General features: G+C 40.8%; 1 non-coding gene across 1 annotated transcript; it reads right to left on the bottom strand.

Moving 5' to 3' along the window:
• Window positions 1-2182: 2182 nt before the first annotated feature.
• On the bottom strand, window positions 2183-2289 carry LOC131219682 (small nucleolar RNA R71). The gene has a single exon (XR_009158328.1). It is a non-coding gene; the product is annotated as a small nucleolar RNA R71 (small nucleolar RNA).
• Between the last annotated feature and the right edge of the window lie 6295 nt (window positions 2290-8584).

Here is an 8584-nt window from a genome sequence, read left to right as displayed (position 1 = left end):
ACTGATCATGGGCCCCACCATCATCCTAGCGCAGGTCTTGCGTAGGCCGAGCGTCCAAGCAAAGGCCAGACGCTACCGTCCACTGTGGGCCATTCCGTGATCATAATCACGGTCGGATTCGTGATCCAAACCATTCATATGATGGAGAATGGGGTCTAGACCACACCCAAGAAGTCGGACCGCATGGATGGACGGTCAACAACTTCAAAACGTGGGTCCAACGCAAGACTTCTTGCGGTTTTCTTGCGCACGCGGCTGCTGTGCAAAAGCTTTTAACGCACGCCGACTCCAGCCTCTCCACCGCCCCTAGCAAGCTATAAAAGGAAAGACAAGAGAGAGATAGGAGAGTTTTTTTTCTTTATTTTTATTTTTATTTTTATGTTTTTAAGGGATTTAGCCTTATCATGTCTACGTGTAGCTAAACCTCTTAGCTAGGGCTAAGAGATGAAGCTTGTAGCGTGATGGGAGAATTTATGCTTGTGCCTTTTGTTTAGACTGAACTGATGTTGATTTTAGTTTAATTAAGGAAATATTTTTAGTTTTTAATGGTCTGTTGTGACTAAAATTACAATGGGTCTGCAATAGCTTTGAGCATGTTCCTTTCCTTTTTATGTTTATGACGTCAGGAAGCCCTGTTGTTCACCATCATCTCCTGGGCATGGTCAATGACGGTACCCTTCTTAACCTTCATACATTGTTGATTGGTTGGTAATTAGTTTAATTCTGTTGTTTACTTTGTCTCCTAGGCATGGTTTGGTGGTGGAATCCATTCTAATTCATATACCTTTCATCTCTCGAAAATTATATTAAAGGAAGTTCAGTTTGATTTTTAGGGTTACACCCTTCAACTGGATGAAGATGGGACTCTAAGTCTAGTTGAGTTCTTGAAGCAGGCATAAGATCTCCCTGATCTCTACAAGTGGATCCTCTGAATCCCTAGTTCCCTACCTCTGATCTCTCTAAATTTTAGATAAATATTTTACCATTACTCCTTAAAATTCATTCGATTTAGATTTCATCTTAGTCTAGTTCTAGTTCTACTTAGTTTCAGATAACGTACACGTATCAGTCCCTTAGGATTTGACCTCGGTCTCACCGAGTTTATTACTACATCACAACCCTATACTTGGGGAGTGAACAAGTGTTTGGCGCCATTGCCAGGGATTGACGGTTACATTTTTCTGAAATTGACTAGTTTTAGAATTAGGATAAGATTAGGATTTTCTATCTTTAGGTTTAGCTTTTTCTGATTTCTAGAAACTAACCTATTCTCCTGTTTTGTAGGACCTTGACATACACATTCTAAATTAGTAATATCTTTCTAATTTTTTAGTCTTTCTGTTTTCTATTTTAGGTTTAGAATTTTCCTAGTTTGTTTTTAGAAACTTTCTATTTTTCCTTTTAGAAAATTTTTCGTTTTTAGAAACTAGTTTACTTTAGATTCTCCTACTATTTCTAGACTTTCTATCTGTAGAAATTAACTTGGTTTGTTTTGTTTTGCAGGTTTTTAATTTAGGACTTCTAATTTGGTAACTTCTGTCCAACTCTTTTCTCTTATTTTCTAGATTTGTATTTCTTCCTTTCTTATAAATATAGGTTTATAATTTGAATTGAGGGTTGCAAGTGTTTCATGCCCAAGTGGGTTCATGACAACACTTTACATCTCAAGGAGGATTGGTTGCAGGGTTATTTATCCATCGCAGGATTAGACACCACTTGAGATCCTCAGAGTTAACTGAGGTTATGGCCGCAAATCAACCTCTTCTACCCCAACCTAGGGTGGAGGACATCCATGATGAGAATGAGGTGCATCAAGCACCCCCACCTCGTACTTTACAAGATTATTTACAACAGGCAGGAGTGAGTATGTCCTCATGCATGGTTTTTTCAGAAAATATGGGACACATGAATATCAAGCCAGGGGTGATTCAACTCCTTCCAAAGTTTCATGGGCTTTGAATCTGAAAATCCGTATCTACACTTGAAAGAGTTTGATGAAATCATAACCACTTTATACTTTCCTAACGTGTCTAAGGACACGGTCAGGCTGAAACTCTTTACCTTTTCTTTGAAAGAGAAATCTAAGATGTGGTTACATTTACTACGTCCCCGATCTATTGGCACATGGAATGACATGACAAGGGAGTTCATAAAGAAATTTTTTTCATATCACAAAACGAATACCCTTAAAAAGTAAATTATGAACTTTGCCCAAAAGGAGGATGAAACATTCTTCCAATGTTGGGAGCAGTTCAAGGACCTTGTCAGCTCATGCCCACAACACAGATTTAAAACGTGGCATATTACACACTTCTTCTATGATGGACTAACATCTTCCACGCGCCAATTGGTTGAGACAATGTGCAATGGAAAATTTATGAATAAAAATGTCGATGATGTGTGGGATTACTTAAATAGACTTGCTGAAAACACACAAGCATGGGACACATACCCAAAATCAAATACCACTTCTAGGCCTACTCAATCAAAGGAAATGAGCAGAGTATACCTTCTAAAACAGGATGATGATCTCAATTCTAAAGTGGTTAATCTCATAAAGAAATTTGAGGTCATGGAATCAAGGAAGGACAAGGGTAAGGAAGTTGTTTGTGGTATTTGTGGTTGTAACAGTCACACAACTAAAAATTGTACAACCATATCTGCCTTTCAAGAGGTATTGACTAAGCAATCCAATGCCGGGAATAACTATCAAAGACCTTTCAATGGACCTACCTCTAATACGTACAATCCTGGTGGGAAAAATCATCCAAATTTTAGTTGGAGGAATGGACAAACTGACACCCCTCAAGGTTTCTTTAATCAGACTTCACAACAACAACAAGAGAAACCTCAAGAGGATCCAATTTTAAAACATTTTGAAAAGCAAGATCATTTCAATCAGGGTATGCTACAAGTCTTGCAAGACCTTAACAAAACATTACAAGGACTTAAGGCTGAAAACACGATTGGGAATAAGGGGAGCCTCCCAGCTCAACCTCTTCCCAATCCAAAGCTGCAATATGAAATTGGCAACCCAAGCTCTTTAAATCAAATGAAGCATGTTAAATCCATCACCACTATTAGGAGTGGGAAGATTATTGATAAAACCCTTCCGATTAGGCCCAAAAAGCCTCAAGAGTCAGAAGAGGACAACAATGATGGATCTAGTGATGCTCAATAAAAATTAGAACCAGAACTTCTAGAGAAGTCAGTTGCTCCATTTCCTCAACGATTGGTTGCACCAAAACCTCTTTCTAACTCTTAGGATATTCTAGAGGTGTTGAAGTCAACATTCCTCTATTTAATGCCGTAAAACAAATACCTTTATATGCCAAATTTCTGAAAGACCTATGCACGACCAAACGATGGCAGAGTATTCAAAAGAAGATCTTCTTGACTGAGAAAGTGATTGTCATCTTGAAGCAAGACGTGCTGCAGAAATTCAAAGATCTCGATAGCCCAACCATATCATGTGTAATTAGGGACTATTGAATTGATCACGCACTTCTTGACTTAGGAGCGAGCGTCAATTTGATTCCCTACTCGGTATACAAATAGTTAGGTGTGGGTGAATTAAAACTCACCCTAACCACACTACAACTTGCTGATCGCTCTGTTCATGTACCAAGAGGGATAATTGAGGATGTGTTGGTCCAGGTCGATAGATTTTACTACCCAGTAGATTTTATCATCTTGGACATCGAACCCATCAATAACATGAGCACTCAGATTCCCGTCATTCTTGGTCACCTATTCCTTGCCACTTCAAACGCAATTATCAATTACCGGAATGGTGTCATGACTATGTCTTTCAGAAATATGACATTGGAGTCAAACATCTTTTTTAATAACAGCAGAAACTCAGAAGATGATGACCATTTCTACGACATTAACATGATTGATTCTTTCATGGAAGATAGAACGTCTCTGACCTTATCCTCTGACCCTCTAGAGACGTGCCTGGCACACTCCCATGACTTGGATGATGACATGATTAGGGAGAGGTGTGCCTTAGTTAATACTGCGCCGGTAATTGAAGTTAACCAAAGGAGGCCATAATTTGAAGAATTACACCAAACTAATGTTGTGCTTCTATCGTCTAACCTCAAGCCACCGAAGCTTGACCTAAAACCTTTACCCTCTGATTTAGAATATGCCCATTTAGGTCAAGAAGGGACATACCAAGTGGTGATTTCATCTCACCTTGAGAACAAACAAGAGAGTATACTCATTTTTACTCTCGAAGAAGATAAAGGAGTTATTGGACATATCATCACAGATCTCGATAGGATGAATGAACTCCTTTCAACTAAATATTTTGACTCTTTGGATGATTGTTTGGCACACTTTGTAGATTCAAACGATCCTATGATACACGAAATAGTGGATACCTTGCAAGACAATACCTCGGTAGTTGTCACGGACCAAGAGAACCCTTATTCTGAAGTACCTCCTCCCCCAGATCCTGAATGTTTACTATTAAAGGAGGAGGAGCTGAAAATTGAACTAAAGAGTGAAACTTCAGCGTGTGTTGAGACTACACCACGTACTACAATTTTTTATAAATTTCATCTACTTTTAGTCTCTGATTCATCATGGTGTACTAACTTTGAAATTTTTTCTGCCACAGGTGAATCATATATAGTTTGGACATTTCAGACGATTAAAAGAAAACTTTATACTGAGGTTCCTCAATTTCTCTGGACATTCACGCTCTAGGACATCCAAGCCTACTGCAAAACTGGCTTTTGGATGATCTTGTTGAAAAACTTTCTGAGAAATTTACCAAGATACTGGCCGATGGAAGAACCAGGATGCATGATTGAGTAGATTTTTCGTGCTTTCACAGTTGAGGATTAGAACTTACTGCTTTTATAGGACTAAGGTAGTTTGCTTTATACTAGGTTAGTCGATTTTATGCCATTAGGTTAGTTTGCTTTTGTTGGTTTCTCTCTTGGGATAACTTGCTTTCATGCTGAGATCTTTATGGAAAAGCCTCTTAATTCTTTTATCCAAGTACTATCTTTTCATCACTCCTCTTTTACTTTCGTTGTCCTATGTGCATTGCATGCTCATATCTTTTACATTGAGGACAATGTAGATTTTAGGTTGGGGGTGGGAGATTAGGTTACCTAATCAGTATTTTCTTGGTCTTGAGCAAAAATTGTGAAAATTTTTAAATTTTTCTAGAATTTCTTGTGAATTCGAAGTGATTTTGAGGGATAGTTGTGATTTTGGAATTGCAAGATACGTGATGTTGGTAATTTATGACTCTTGGATTTAGTTATCTGTTAGATTTCACAATACGTTTGAATAATTAATCTAAATTAGAAGTTTTAAACATTGATTGAGTCATGAACTCACAGGACACATCTCACTTTCATATTAAGGTTTCAGTTTGATATTAAAGGGTTAACTTGGTAATCACTAAGCATGTAAGGAACTAGCCTAGAAATTTTGCCCATCATGATCAATTGAAGAAAAAGAAAATACCTAGCTATAAAAATAATAATAATAATAATAATAAAATAGATACCTTTGTAAAAGGTTAGGCGAATAATCTTCACCATAGGTTTGCTCCCTATAGGTGTAGATTTAATTCCCCGTGGATGATATGTGAAAAGGGTTGGGTGTAAAGTCTTCACCATAGGTTTGCTCCCTATAGGTGAGGATTTGATGCCCCTTCTTGGCGTTACTTCTAATAGAAAAATTAAAAGCTAGAAGAATGAAAAGATGATCTGTGAGGCAAGTTTTGGTTTAAGTTTTAGTTATCATGAATGTCACGTCCCAAACTCGGAAAACGGGCTCACAAAATTCCCGATCGCCGAATCTAGTGCCGACAGCCTCCGTAGTGTCCCATTCTCGGATTCCGGCACTCTCATGCCAGATCCTACAAGGAGGATTTTCAGTAATTTTTTTTATTTTTTATTTTTTTGTAATAGAGCATAACCATAAGCATGACCAAGTCACAAAACAACATCACCACATATCCACTATATCGAAAACTTTTAAGTACAATGCAGAAAGGAAAAATACAGGGTGATCAAAAGCTTCAAAATAAACTGATGTGCACTCCTGCCTCAGCGCTGCTGCTGTCCAACACTACCTGCACGCAACGGTCGTGCATAAGCTTACAAAAGCTTAGAGGGTGGTGTAAGTGTGTGTGCAAGGCCAGCGCCAAGTGTACAATATCAGAGTAATGCGGAAATATGCGATAAGTCCATGAATGCTATCAGCTGTACCAACGCTATATGATACAAGACATGAATGCTATCGGCCATACCAAGGCCATGCGATGCGAGGCCTATGTAGCCAAATGTCGTATGCGAGATGCGAAGCAAGCATGTCAGTCCTCATCAAGTACACATATCAGTACAGTTCCTCTCTGGATATCACCGGGGTCTAATACACCTCACACTGACTGCCTCCTCCCTAGCTGCACAGTCAAGTAAGTGGAAGAGACCACACTATCCGCCTGACCAGTAGTCTGCCAATATCTACCCGGCTCGTCGATAGTGGACTCATTTGCAAGCTGGTCAAACTCAACCTAGCTTATAGCCCCCTTACTCTGGCGGATAAGGCCACACCCCCTTCCAATCGACTACGACATAGTGGGAGACGTGGCCTACTGGTATTCGGCACTCGGGCGCTCGTGTATCCACTCGGTCTAGACGTTGGAGCATCTCCTGGTACCAAAAAGGTTCTGGGACTTTCACCCAAGGACATCCTAAGTGCCCACAGTGCTAGAACCAAGCATTTCCGGTATCCAATACGGCCATCCACGATGTGTCTGTGGAGCCACGGCCCTGATGTCGCTAGGGCGTGCAGTGACCAAGTCACACACATGCGAGATGCATGAGTCACACCGTACAATCATGCAGCAATCCTGCGCGTACCACGCGATCATGTGGGGCACTCCGTCTCATAAGGAGTCCCGTAAATGTCTCAGCCCAACGGCTTATGCTATGATCAAACATTCCTCATCTCAAGCATACATATGATGCGTATGGGCATGAATCATGGGAGTGCACTAAGCATGTTATAAAGTAATGAACTATCAACAAGTATGGGCCTATCAATGGGCCTTAGGGAGAGTTATAATGCGAACGTTTAACCAACATTATCCTTGCAACGTGGACGTCAAACCAACATTGCTCCCAAGGCAAGGCCGGCCATAAAATATCATTACCCAAACCATAGGGAATCACTCGTTGCAATGGGCCTATATACGTCTTATTGGGTCTCGACCCATAGGCCTTAGATACATCAAATGGACCGCCTCATAAGGGCCTTATATAAATCAAGTGGGCCGCATTAATGGGCCTTATGTACCTTGCAATGGGCCATGTCCCATGGGCCTTTGAAAACATCACAATGGGCCTTGTAACATGGGCCTTATGCACGCCAAATGGGCCTTGGGTCTAATTATATGGGGCCTTAGGCATACCAAATGGGCCTAATCATACGGGCCTTATGCATACCAAATGGGCCTAATCATATGGGCTTTACATTCATCAAATGAGCCACATTAATGGGCCTTACCAACGGGCCTTATGTACATTGCAATGGGCTATAACCCATGTGCCTTAGAATATATCAGAATGGGCCTAATCACATGGGCTTATGTATCTCAGATGGACCACACCAATTGGGTCCCATATGTGGATCAAATGGGCCTCATAACACGGGCCCTATAAATGTCAAGGTGGGCCTTAAAAATGGCCACAAATATATATATACATACATATATATATATATATATATATATATATATATATAATTCATGCCAAAGGATCAACCGATCCTTACTTCAAATAATAGTGGTAGGACCCACTTGAACCACATATCTGACCCACTTGAATCACTTGAATCATGCCTTAAAATGAGCTTGCAAAAAGGATTGGCGGTTGGGGATGCAACACAAGCATCATGGTGGGGTCCACTGTCCAGAGAGTGGACAGTGTGGATAAGCACATAAATCATGGTGGAGCTCACCGTCCACTGCCGTGGACGGCCTGGAGGGAACACATACACGGTGGTTTCCACAGTCCCGTGCTGGGGACGGTGTGAATAAAATATATACATAACTGTGGGTCCCACGTGGGGCCCACCATAACGTTTGTTCACCATCCAATCCGTCCATATGGTCACGTAGACCTGGACGAAGAGTAAAAATAAATTTCAGATTGATCCAAAACTTCTGTGGCCCGGATAAGGTTTTCAAAGGGTAGACATTCAATCGCATTGTTTCCCATGATGTGGGCCACCTGAGTATTGGGAGAGACTGAAATTTGGAGGGGGTCTCTCTGCCCTAATGGCCCACCCTATGGACGGCTTAGATGACATATAAACATCAAGGTGGGGCCCACGGCTGGGGCCGTGGGACCCTGCTGTCCGCTCGCTCGCGCCAGGCGGTGTCAGCGTCTGACAGCGGTAGCAGCAGCAATGCTGCTGTTTGATTTTATATTTTTTTTTTTTTTGAAAACACTAAATGTCGTGGTTTTTCATATATGGGGCCCACATCAGTGGAATCTGACCCTGCCATTGGGTCCCATGGCTTAATACAAGGCAAATGAGCCCAATA

The sequence above is a fragment of the Magnolia sinica genome, chromosome 11 (genome assembly GCF_029962835.1).
Source record: "Magnolia sinica isolate HGM2019 chromosome 11, MsV1, whole genome shotgun sequence".
In the NCBI taxonomy this organism is placed as follows: Eukaryota; Viridiplantae; Streptophyta; class Magnoliopsida; order Magnoliales; family Magnoliaceae; genus Magnolia; species Magnolia sinica.
Note: the sequence above shows the minus strand (reverse complement) of the source record. Positions and strands in the feature narration are given on the sequence as shown.